General features: G+C 41.0%; 1 pseudogene; it reads left to right on the top strand.

Moving 5' to 3' along the window:
• The first annotated feature begins 802 nt into the window (after window positions 1-802).
• LOC119060031 (developmental pluripotency-associated protein 2-like) lies at window positions 803-1,577 on the top strand (annotated as a pseudogene).
• The last annotated feature ends 9,638 nt before the right edge of the window (window positions 1,578-11,215 follow it).

Here is an 11,215-nt window from a genome sequence, read left to right as displayed (position 1 = left end):
GGTTTAAAGGTTACCTCCCAGAAACTGACGGTGAAGACCAGCCAAACTCTTTATTATGCAGAAATGCAAAAGACCCAACATATCCCAAACAATGTTTAAGAAAAAGAACAACTAGAGGACTCAAAATTCCTGACTTCAAAACTTACTTCATAGATACAGTATTCAGGACAGTGTTGTACTGGCATAGAAATAAACATTTAATTCAATAAAACAAAGTTGAAAATCCAGAAATAATTTCTTATATTTATGATCAATTGATTGTCTATCAGAGTGTCAACAAATGGTGCTGGAAAAATTAGATGCACATGCTTAGAATGCACTTGATCTCCTATTTCATACCATACAAAAAATTCACTCACATGGCTAGAAGACCTAAGTATTAGAGCTAAAATTATAAAACTTTTAGAAGGAGACATAGACATAAATCTTCATGTCATTGTATTAAACAATGGCTTCTTAGATATAACTGAAAACACAAGGGATGAAAAAATTTATAAACTGGACTTAATCAACATTAAAACTTTTGTGCTGCAAATAATAACATCAAGGAAATGGAAATATAATGTAAAGGATAGGAGAAACTATTTGCAAGTCATATATCTCCTAAGGCACTTAAATAAAGACTATATGAACTCGTACAACCCAACAATAAAAAGACAAATAACCCAATTTAAATATAAGCTAAGAATTTGAATAAGCATTTCTTGAAAGAGTATATACAAATGAGTACCAAGAGGTTAAAGGGGTGAGCTGCAAGTGTCCTCAGCACTGCTGGCTTTGCCTTCCTCTGAGGCTCCTGGAAATGACTAGCTTGAGTTTGGGTAGCAATGAAAAGGATTTCTTAGAAGATAAAGTGAATGAAGAAAGTGTGATTTGCACACTGGTTCCACTTAGTGAGGAACATAATGAAGAACATCCAATAGAACCAAGTGTTTCTTCAACCTCAGAAGCCAACCTGAGGATGCCTGGGACAAACAGTATAGTTCCTCTTCCTCAAATGAATGAACAATTCAAAGATTGCCCCAAACCAATACTTTCCTTGCCAACCATTTTTCTTTCAATTAATAAAGTACGTTGCCAACAAATTAATTTGAGTACGGAAGGCAAGAAAATAGAGATTTATATGAGGCTGAAGGAACATGCTTACTCTGAAGAAAAACAGAGTATTGCTGGAATACTGTAGGAGGACACATTGCAGCTGTGTTCGAGGAAATGCAAGATGGTGACCAAGAGAACAAAGAGTAATGAAAGATGTAAGATGAGTGAGAGAAAGAGACCAATATAGTTGATATGACAACTGAGGCTCAGGAGGCCATGTTGGCAGCATGGTCAAGAATTGCTGCAGGAGCCATGCAGCCTAAGGCTGTGAATTCATGCTCCATTCTTGTTCCTGTTGAGAACTTTCTGCTGCAAACATCTGGTGTCAGGTGGTGTGTGGTCCATGGCAGACCTCTTTGGAAGACAAAGAAGGGTGGGTTCATCTGCAGTTTCATGCCGGACAGGCCTGGATGCCTGACACCCCAAGAAGATCTCTCTCCTTCTGCTACTGGCCTGCACTGTTCCATCCTCAGACCTAGAATATAATATGTTATGCCATGAATGTGTTAAGAGGAATAAAAGGGTGATGGAAAAATTCATTTAAATGAAGAAGAAGAAGAAACCTTGTTTGAACACACTCACATAATTCCTTTTAGATGGGTCATGTCTCAATACATGGTGGCATGTTCACAGCGAAAAAAAACAAAAAACAAACAAACCAACCAAATGAATACCAACCACATGAAAGATGTTCAACATTATAGGAGTTATGGAAGTGCAAATCAAACCACAACAGGATACAACTTCACACTCATAAGCCTGGTTAAAATAAAAAAGAAAATTAGAACAAGTATTGATGAGGATGTGGAGAAACTGGAATCCTCATACATTGCCATTGGGTTGTGAAATGCTGCAGCACTTTGACGGTTTGCAAGTTTCTCAAACTGTTAAATGTAGAGTTGCCATGTAACTCAGCAAGGCTGCTCCTCTCTATATACCTAAGAGAACTAGAGACATACATCTACACAAAAATTGTAATGGGCATTTACAGCAGCATTGTTCACAGTAGCCAAAAAGTCAACACAATCCAAATGTCATCAACAGATGGAATGGATAAAAAAAAGAAAATGTGGTGCCCTGGCCAGTGTGGCTCAGTTGGTTGGAGCGTCATCCCATAACGAGAAGGTCGAAGGTTTGATTCCTGGTCAGGGCTCATGATTAGATTGTGGATTCAGTCTCCTGTCAGGGCATGTATGAAAGGCAATTGATGGATGATGTCTCTCTTTTACATCAATGTTTCTCTCTCTCTCACTCTCTCTCTCTCTTTCTCTCTCCCTCCCTCCCTTCCCCTCTCTCTAAAATCAATGAACAAGTCCTGGGGGAGCCCAAAAAATTTTTTTCAATGAGAAAAAAAAGTAGTATATTTTTGTGATGGAATATTATTCAGCCATAAAAAGGAATGAAATACTGATACATATGGTGTGACTGAACCTCAAAAACATTATATGAAGTCAAATAAGCCAAACACAAAAGGTTACACATTGTATGATTACATTATATGAAATATCCAGAATATGGAAATCCACAGAGATAAAAAGTAGCTTAGTGTTTGCCAGGGGTAGAAAAGGAGGGTTTGTAGGTATTGTGCAGTGACTGCTAAAGGGTACAGAGATTTTTGAAGGATGATTAATTAAGATGTTCTCCAATAGATACTGGTGATGGTTACACAATTTTGTGAATATACGAAACACCCCCAAATTGTACACTTAAAATGACGAACTTTATGGTATATACATATACATATGAAGCCTGTCCATAAAATATCCAGCCACATATGAAAAATGAAGACATTTATTGAAGAAGGTACAAGATACATGAAACATTGTACATAGGATTATAACACCTCAATCCTCTTCAAAGTAGGTGCCTTGGGACCTCACACAGTTCTTCCAACTTCTCTTCCACTATTAAAACATCCTGAAAAATCCTTTGTTGGAATTATAATCAGCTGCCCCTTGTATTTTCCTAAATCTCATTGACAGTCTGAAATTTCTTCTCTTTCACAGGTGGTTTTAGTCTTGGGAAAAGCCAGAAGTCAAGTCGCAGGGCACCAGATCTGAGCTCTAGGGTCTGAGCTCTAGGGTCTGAGTCATCTGAGTGATTTGATGTTTTGCCAAAAAGCCCTGCACAAGACGTGGTGTATGAGTGGGCATGTTGTTGTGATGAAGTTGCCAATCACCAGTTGCCATGGCTGCGGCCATTTTCATCATATGGTATCTCTGAACTTACAAAGAACATTGAGGTAGTACTCCTTATTAATCGTTTGGCCTGGAGGGGCATTCTTGTAATAGACAACACCTTCCCAATAAAAAAATACATGGTCTTGATGTTACTGTGACTTTGCCACGCCTTCTTCAGGTATGAACAACCAGATGACTTCCACTGGCACAACTGGGCCTTTGTTTCCAGATTAGAGCCATAGACCTAGGATTCATCTCTGGTTACAAACTTGAGGAAATCTAGTTCATTGGTAGCTGTTTGAATCAAGTCATTGGCAATTGCAGAACAATGTTGCTTCTGCTCTGGTAGCAGAAGCCGTGGAACAAATTTTGCCGTGACACATTTCATGTCAAGATCCTGCATCAAAATCTCGGACACAGTGGTTTTTGGAATCCCAGGATCAGCTTCTAGTTCTCATACTCTCAGCAGCCAATCTATTGATTGTAGCCCATATAAGGGCCAGCTCTCCTTTCTGCTTCTCCCGTCCCTGGGATAGTGGACACATGTGAAGCCAGCCTGTCTGAGTGCCCGAATTCAACCTGCCTCCTGGTGATGGCTCTAGTGACACTCACCAGTACCATTCCTTTCCCACCCTGCTATGGGAAGCCAAAGCATTTTGCAATGCAATACAGCCATGTTAATTAAATTCAAGTCATTATCTATAAGAAAAGATTAAAATAAGACAGGAAGTGCATTTAACAACATTGAGATTATTTGATGGATTCAATAAATTCTATCTGAAGTAAATTTCTGAGCCTTTAGGAGTGCAGGAACAATGTATTCTGGATGTTATGGCTCTCTCTACAGTGCAGTGATGGATGGCTCATTCAGCCGGCGGAGGACCTTGGCTCACCACCACTGAAAAGGCCTCCTTCTGACTGGGGATAGACATTTCTTCCAACACTCCAGTACAGCTCTCCCAAATACTTACAAAATAAAAGCAATATCCAGTTGCATCTCACATTCTACCACAGAAAAAAGTTTGGGAAATTAAATATAATTAAGCAAGTTGATATTCTCAGGATGACGGTTTAGTTCCAGTGAGCTGGGAGGGGCGTTGTGATGTATGGTCTGAGTTATAATGTAGAAAGACACAGAAGGTGGGGACGGCCTGGAGGCTTTCAAATGCTCTGGATCTGCTTCCTTATCTGCTATCTCTGCAGAAAGCCTGGACCATACCAGATAGTGCTGGCATCCTTTTTATTCTGAAGGCCTTGGGTTAAGCCCATGGCTTACATCGTCACTATGGTAGGATTGGAGGGACGGCGCATGTAATGGGCTTGTCTATCAGTAATGACGGCGGGCCTTTCTATGAGATGACACTCATCTTAGTTTCCATCTATCGTGATAAGCAGTTATGATGTTTAGGTGAGGAAGTAGAAATGTGATCTGTTTTAAAGTGATCACAACTAAATTCCGTTTTGATCAATTTAGGCCGCAGTTAACTCACAGGCAATGGTGATTGATGTACTGTTGTGTGTTTGAAAGTTAGAATGCTTTGCTTCTTTGGGATGTCATGATGCTATGGGGCCCTTTTCTCTGGCAGGCAGTGGGGAGGCCCAGCTGGAAGGACGTAGGTGTGACACGGATGGAGACACTGTGCTCAGCCACCTCACCCCCTTGTTTCCCACCTGATGTCACACTTTGCAATGACCTCTCTGCCTCGGGCTTCAAACCCATTTAAAATGCTGCACTCTTTAAACATTTTTGGAATGTTTCAGACATACGAAAGAATATAAAGGATATCATAATGACTCCTCCTGTACTAACCATCTACCTTAAGAAATAAAACATCATAAGTACAGATAAAATGCCCCTGGGCCCCCCCCCTGATGGGTTTCTTTCTCTAAGGGGGTCACTCTGTGAGATGACTTCTTTATTTTCTCTGATTGAATCTTACAGGGAACTCATTTACACAAAAATTTGTATGCACAAAACCTATATTTTATACACAATAGCAAAATCATGTCGATATTAGTAAGGACAATGAGCACGTTTGATGAAAAGATTATTTTTTTATCTGGGATTGCAAATAATGACTGGAGTCTTTTAACAGTCATGTGTTTTATGTAATGAGAATATCACCTAGTGACACCTTGGGGACATCTTGCAAGGGTGTGCCACCATTTTAAAGTGACTACTGTTGGCCACTTAAATTGTTCCCAGCCCCTTGATTCAAATAAATGTGTGTGTGTGCATGTGTGTGTAGACAGACAGATAGACACATATAGATGTAGACACAAACATATTATCTTAATATACTGTGGTGTTTATTTCTAAAGGAAAGATTCCCTCAACGTTTAGGTGCTAGATCAAAAACTACGTGTATTTTTAATTTTAATAGTTATTGCCACATGGTTTCCCAAAAGCTATGTATTTGGAATTGAAAGTTTCAACATCTGAAACACTGTTAAGGGACCCTGGGGTTTCCTGGGATATTTTGAAGACCAGTAGCCTTGGGGCTTTTGCCATTATATTTCTACCATGGCTGTCCATGTGTCCTTGGCTAAAAGTGAAACTGAAATAGCTCAGTCTCCTCATCCATGACATGAAATGGAGAAATAAAGAAAAATGCCTGGCTGGATACTGGAAAATGGAACACAGGCCTGACTTCCTATCTTCCTAGATTAACTTTCTGGTTTGGAAAATGGACAGAGGTCCTGAGAAGAGGGTAAAGAGGCCTTTTATTTGGACTGCACTTCAGCACAAGTATTAAAAAATATTGGGAAGTAATGGAGGAAAGCCCTTCCTGCTTGTTTAATGAAAACAGCCACTCCTGTGGGATTCTGCTTCTCAGGAAAATAAGGACCTTCCAAGAACAGAGTATCTTAGCACCCATTTTGTGCAAAACTAGGTGAAACAAATCACCTAAAAAAATCAGAATCACACATTCTACTCAAAAGTAACTTCCCAAAGTCAGTGTGAGACTAGATGAAACTGAACAGTTGCTGCAAAATAAAGCTTGGAACACGTCCTTGTGCAAAAACTAACTGTAGCTCCTAGGAAAGACGTGGCTTTAATGAACAAACTAAGAGGCAAATTTGGACCAAATCAAAATACACAAGGAATCCATATCTGCTGCCTTGACTTTGGGGCCCACTTTGAACTCTTGCCCCATATATTCTCATGGATTTTCTTGTAAGGCTATAAACCCTCAGAGTGGGGGTGGGTAGGCTAATGGCCTTTTAAATAGGTACCTGAATCTCCCCTTTGCAGTCACCATAAATCAGTGCAATGCATCTCTAACAAATCCCCAGATCATCCCAGAGAAAAGAATCACACAAAAGAAGAAGGGAAGGAAAGAAAAAGAAAGGAAAGAAGGAAAGGGAGAAGGGAGGGAGGGAAAAGAACCAGTACCTGAGTGAACCATCCAATGTTCAAAAATTAGACTTAATAACACTGGCATTGGACCAAAACAAGCCTCCATCTTGTGCCAAACCATGAACTGCTGAGACTTAAAAAAAGGAAAAAAAAACGCAATTAAAGTAAATAAGCAAACAAACACAAATCTGTGGTATAAAGGCAAGCAAATCCCTTTTAGATTAATTAATGCCATTGTTTATTTAATCTCCAAATTCCATCGCATGTGGCAGGCAGGAGTGCTACTCTTCTTTTCAACTGAAATAGTGCAAAACATAGTCTGGATCCAAGGAACTTTTGCCAGAATCCCTGGCAATGTATCACTCTGCTAAGCCCTGTTTTGCTTTTGTGCTCATGGTAACGTTTGCAGCTGTCGAATGTGGCTTCAGGCTGTCTGACTCCCTTGAGAGAATTTATGTGTTTTTCTACTTCCTTTCCTTATTAGGAGGCAGGAATCTGCGACACCTATTAGAACAAGTATGCATAAAGGGTAATGACCATGCAATTTATTAGTGGTCTGTTCTTGCTCAAATGAGCCCTCCTCCTCCAGCTCCAGAGAAGGTGCGCCCACATTCGAAGCGTCTCTGCTTTGCCAGCAACAGGTGGGCAAAGCAGCATTCATCAAGGCGGTGGGAGAAGAAGCCACAGGCCTCTGGGAAAGAAGTTTCTTTCTTCCACCCCAAAGCATGGAAAAGAGACTGGAATATCACAGTTTGAATTTCATGAATGGGAAATGTTAGCTGACAAATGTAAATAGGATTGAAGTAACATGAAAACGTTGAGCTACTAACTTTTTCGTAATAGCGCTGCCACAGGAGTAAAGTTCTCTCATCCCTTTTCTTTTTTATTTCTGAAATGGGCTGGGAAGCAGCTGGGGGTAATTTGTTTTCTTCAAGGCTGGAGGAAAACAAGCCTGTGCCATGAAAGTATAGCAAATCCTTGTTCCCTCTGAGTTTCCGGGTGGGGAAAGCAACCCTTTGAGGACAAGGGATGGCTGAGAAGCTAAGCCTGGGCTCATCTGGGCTGATCCCTCACAAAAATCTTCAAACGGGCGGCAGGAAAACAGTTACAGGTCCTAATAAAAATCCACCTCATCAGCTTGGAAACGCCAGGCTGCACTCCGCCGCTTCCAGGCATCGTGGTCAGGTTTGGTGTCCAGACAGAAAGTTCGGCAGAACAAAATGCTTGGGGACACATTCATTTCTGTTAAAATCACACGTAGGGTCAAGAAAACGTAATCCATATGTTTCTGATTGGTTCACATTTAGCTCAACAATACGTTCCGGCGAGCCACGTACACAAGCGTGTGAAGTCATTCTCCAAGGCAGGAAATCATTTTTGGCTAGGGAAGGTGGATTGCAACCCCGGGAGGGTCAGGTTCAATGTGAAATTTAGAGTCTCAAGGTGTGAGTAGGCTCTCATGTGGAAAAAATATAACTGGCTTCGCTGCGGAATATCAGGATGAAGGACAACACATTTTACCTGTGCAGTTTTTAGGGCAGGGAGAGTTGCGGGGCAGGCAATGGGCCAATGTTCCTTGGAGATTTTGAACATGATCTATATTGTGAAATAAAAAAAATTATAATCAAAATGCACTCAACTAGTATGGTAAGTTAAAATTGTTCCATAACCAATTCCATTTTTTTCCTGACGCACTCTCTAAGATCCTTCCACCTAGAATCTGCCTTACAGATTCCCTTTCACCCTCCGCCCACGCAGTACCCAGCACGTTCCCTTGAATAGCCGGCCCTGGTGAATGTAGACCCGAACTGAACTGACACGTGCGTTCAATGCACTAATGGTACACAGAGCATTAGACATCTGCTGAGAAGCAGTTGTGGCAAGTAGCCTGTTCAAATCAGAGAACGGACATTCTGGGTTGAGAAAGTGGGACTGATACGCAGAAGGGAAACCCACATATGCACGGGCGGGAAGGTAACCCTAAAACATCGGGAGATATTCTAATCATTCCTTCTTTCCAGCGTTCTCTGGTTTTTCTTCATTTTGACCATAACACTGGAATCAAAAGGGAACGGAACCTGTTGGAGGATTTTTCCGGGTCTGTGGCCGAAGGAGAGAGAACATCTCAGCGTGGTGCTTCAGGTAACTGACTCGTATCCCCCCTGACACGTTCGCCCCAAACTGCACAAATGTCCTAGTGGGCAGCAAATGAGGCCCGTGTTTGGTTTCTGACTAAACTGCTGGCTTATTTTCACATGTTGCTCAGTCATTTCAAGTCGGCTAGCCAAAGCTGCTAATTAAGGAGGGGATGATTTATTTCATAACTTTTCTTTTCCCTTCAGGAAACATCACTCCAGGCACGGCAAGCTTCCCTCACCCCATTCAACAAATTACACCCACCTCATTAATAGTTCGTTAGAAAACTGAAAACCCCGTGACAGAACCTCGTGGAAGGAAGGGGTGCATTGGCTTCGACCCGGGGTGCAGTGGGCCTGATCCGTTGGGCCTTTCGGCCCCCAGCCCATGTGCCCAGCCCAGAGTCTGGGCCTAAGAAGCACATCCGTCCTGCAGTGAATTCTTCGCACATTTCTCTGTGAGGTGGAAGGATGGGGAAATCTGTCTTTAACCTTCTTACAGAACTGTTATAATGAAGAAAAAAACCCTAAAACACTGTGGACAGTAAAATCTAGAGGTCAATAGTCCTGCCTCAATGCGTATGTTTCTCCAACAGTAAGCACATCACCATGGGGCAACCTTCAAGAACAACATACCATTTCTTTCTTTTAATAAGAGAGAGAGGCCCCAAAGCTTATACATGGTTGGCTTAGCCTTTCCATATATAAATACAAACTGGAGCAGAGCCAGACCGTGCCAGCTCCCCTGGTTCTCTATATATGGCAAATCAGTTCGTCGGTGCAATGCAGGAGCTAATATGTGTAGAATGAGAAATCTAAAACTAATATCCATTTAAGGTACGGTGGAGGTTGCAAGCCTTCCACTAATATTTGACCTGTTATAGAGATGAGACTGCTCTTTCTCAAACTTTAATGTTAACACTCCTGTATGTCTTGCTCAAAGGCAGGTTCCGAAAGGTCTGAGATGGGACCCAAGAACGTATATTTTAAATAGGTTTCTAGGTGATGCTGATGCTGCCAGTCTACGAACCAGCCTCAGAGCAGTAAGGGGCTGGGAAGTATCACCCACTTTCTGGAATCGGCTAGTGGATCTGATAACACAGGTGTGGAAGGCCTTAAACCAGGCTACAGTATGAATTATATTACCCACACCACCATACAACCATTGTCTAGAACAGGGGTTGGCAAACTTTAAAGTGCCAGTTAGTAAATATTTTAGGCTTTGCAGGCCAGTCCATCTAGCCACTGTTGCACAAAAGCAGTCACTGAAAATATGTAAATAAATTGGTCTGGTTTTGTTTCAATAAATCTTTATTTATAAAAATAAGTTGTGGGCCAGATTTGGCCCATGGACTGTAGTTTGCCAACTCCTGTTTTAAAACAATAGATTCTAAAACTCTGTGACTTCCCACCCAGAACAGTAGACCTCCCTGGAACATGTGTGTTTATTTACCAAGTCTATACATGTCCTACTACACTAACAAAAATAAAACTGAAAAGAAAGAAAACTGATGTAGACACTCTAATTTTCCACCCAAATGGAGCATCTTTGCTATCTCCTGGGTATACAAACTCAGCTTAGAAATCAGTGATGTGAAGAATTTTAAAATATGCTTTTTTGCATCAAAAATGATTACCTCAGTAAAAGTAGTATTTGAGGTTTGGATGATCATTGGCATTCTAGGACACAGAGCGACCATAATACGTTTATTAAGATCTTACAGTAAGTAAAATGAAAGGAAGCATTGAAAAGCATTATTTTATGCAAATCAGTACTGTTACATCATCCCTCTACCCACTTGGGGGTTTATTTAAGCAGCCCTTTGTGCCAGGTGCTGTACAAAGCACCCTGTATGTAATATCTCATTTAGTGCCCACATAGCTCTCTGAAGTAGGGGTGATTGTGATTTCCATTTTACAGAAGAGAGACCTCAGACTGAGAGAGGCTGGAACAGGGGAATACAATTAGTTCCCTATTTAGTTAGGTCATTAGTTGGGGTGTAAAAGTCACATCTGTATAATTACAACATTTTTGCTTTTAACAGCTGCCATTTATAACCTCATCAAATCATGACCATTTTCTAGAATGTTACTATTTATTTAGTAGATGATGACATCATACCAACAGAAAATCCTATTGGCTATAGTGGATGAGTTTAGCATATACCCACGTCGATCCCTTCACCCTGCCAGAATTTGACATTGGAGGCAGCAGCAACATGAGATCTCTGTGCTAAGAGAGTATGTTAGCTAATTTCAAGCCCATTGTTAGTTTCTTTAAAGAGATTGCTTACTAGCTATTGAATGTGCTGCAAATTCTTACTCATGTGCTCAGGGGCTGAAAACCCAATCAGAGATGACCAGGTTAGCTGAAAGTGTATGACTATTTCTGTGCAAGAAGGAGTTGACTTGTAAGGTGAATAGTTTTACTTGCTTTGCAG

The sequence above is a fragment of the Artibeus jamaicensis genome, unplaced genomic scaffold (genome assembly GCF_021234435.1).
Source record: "Artibeus jamaicensis isolate MK-2021 breed Jamaican fruit bat unplaced genomic scaffold, CSHL_Jam_final scaffold_1964, whole genome shotgun sequence".
NCBI classification, from domain to species: Eukaryota; Metazoa; Chordata; class Mammalia; order Chiroptera; family Phyllostomidae; genus Artibeus; species Artibeus jamaicensis.
The sequence above is the reverse complement of the archived record's forward strand: the minus strand, read 5'-3'. Positions and strand labels throughout refer to the sequence as shown.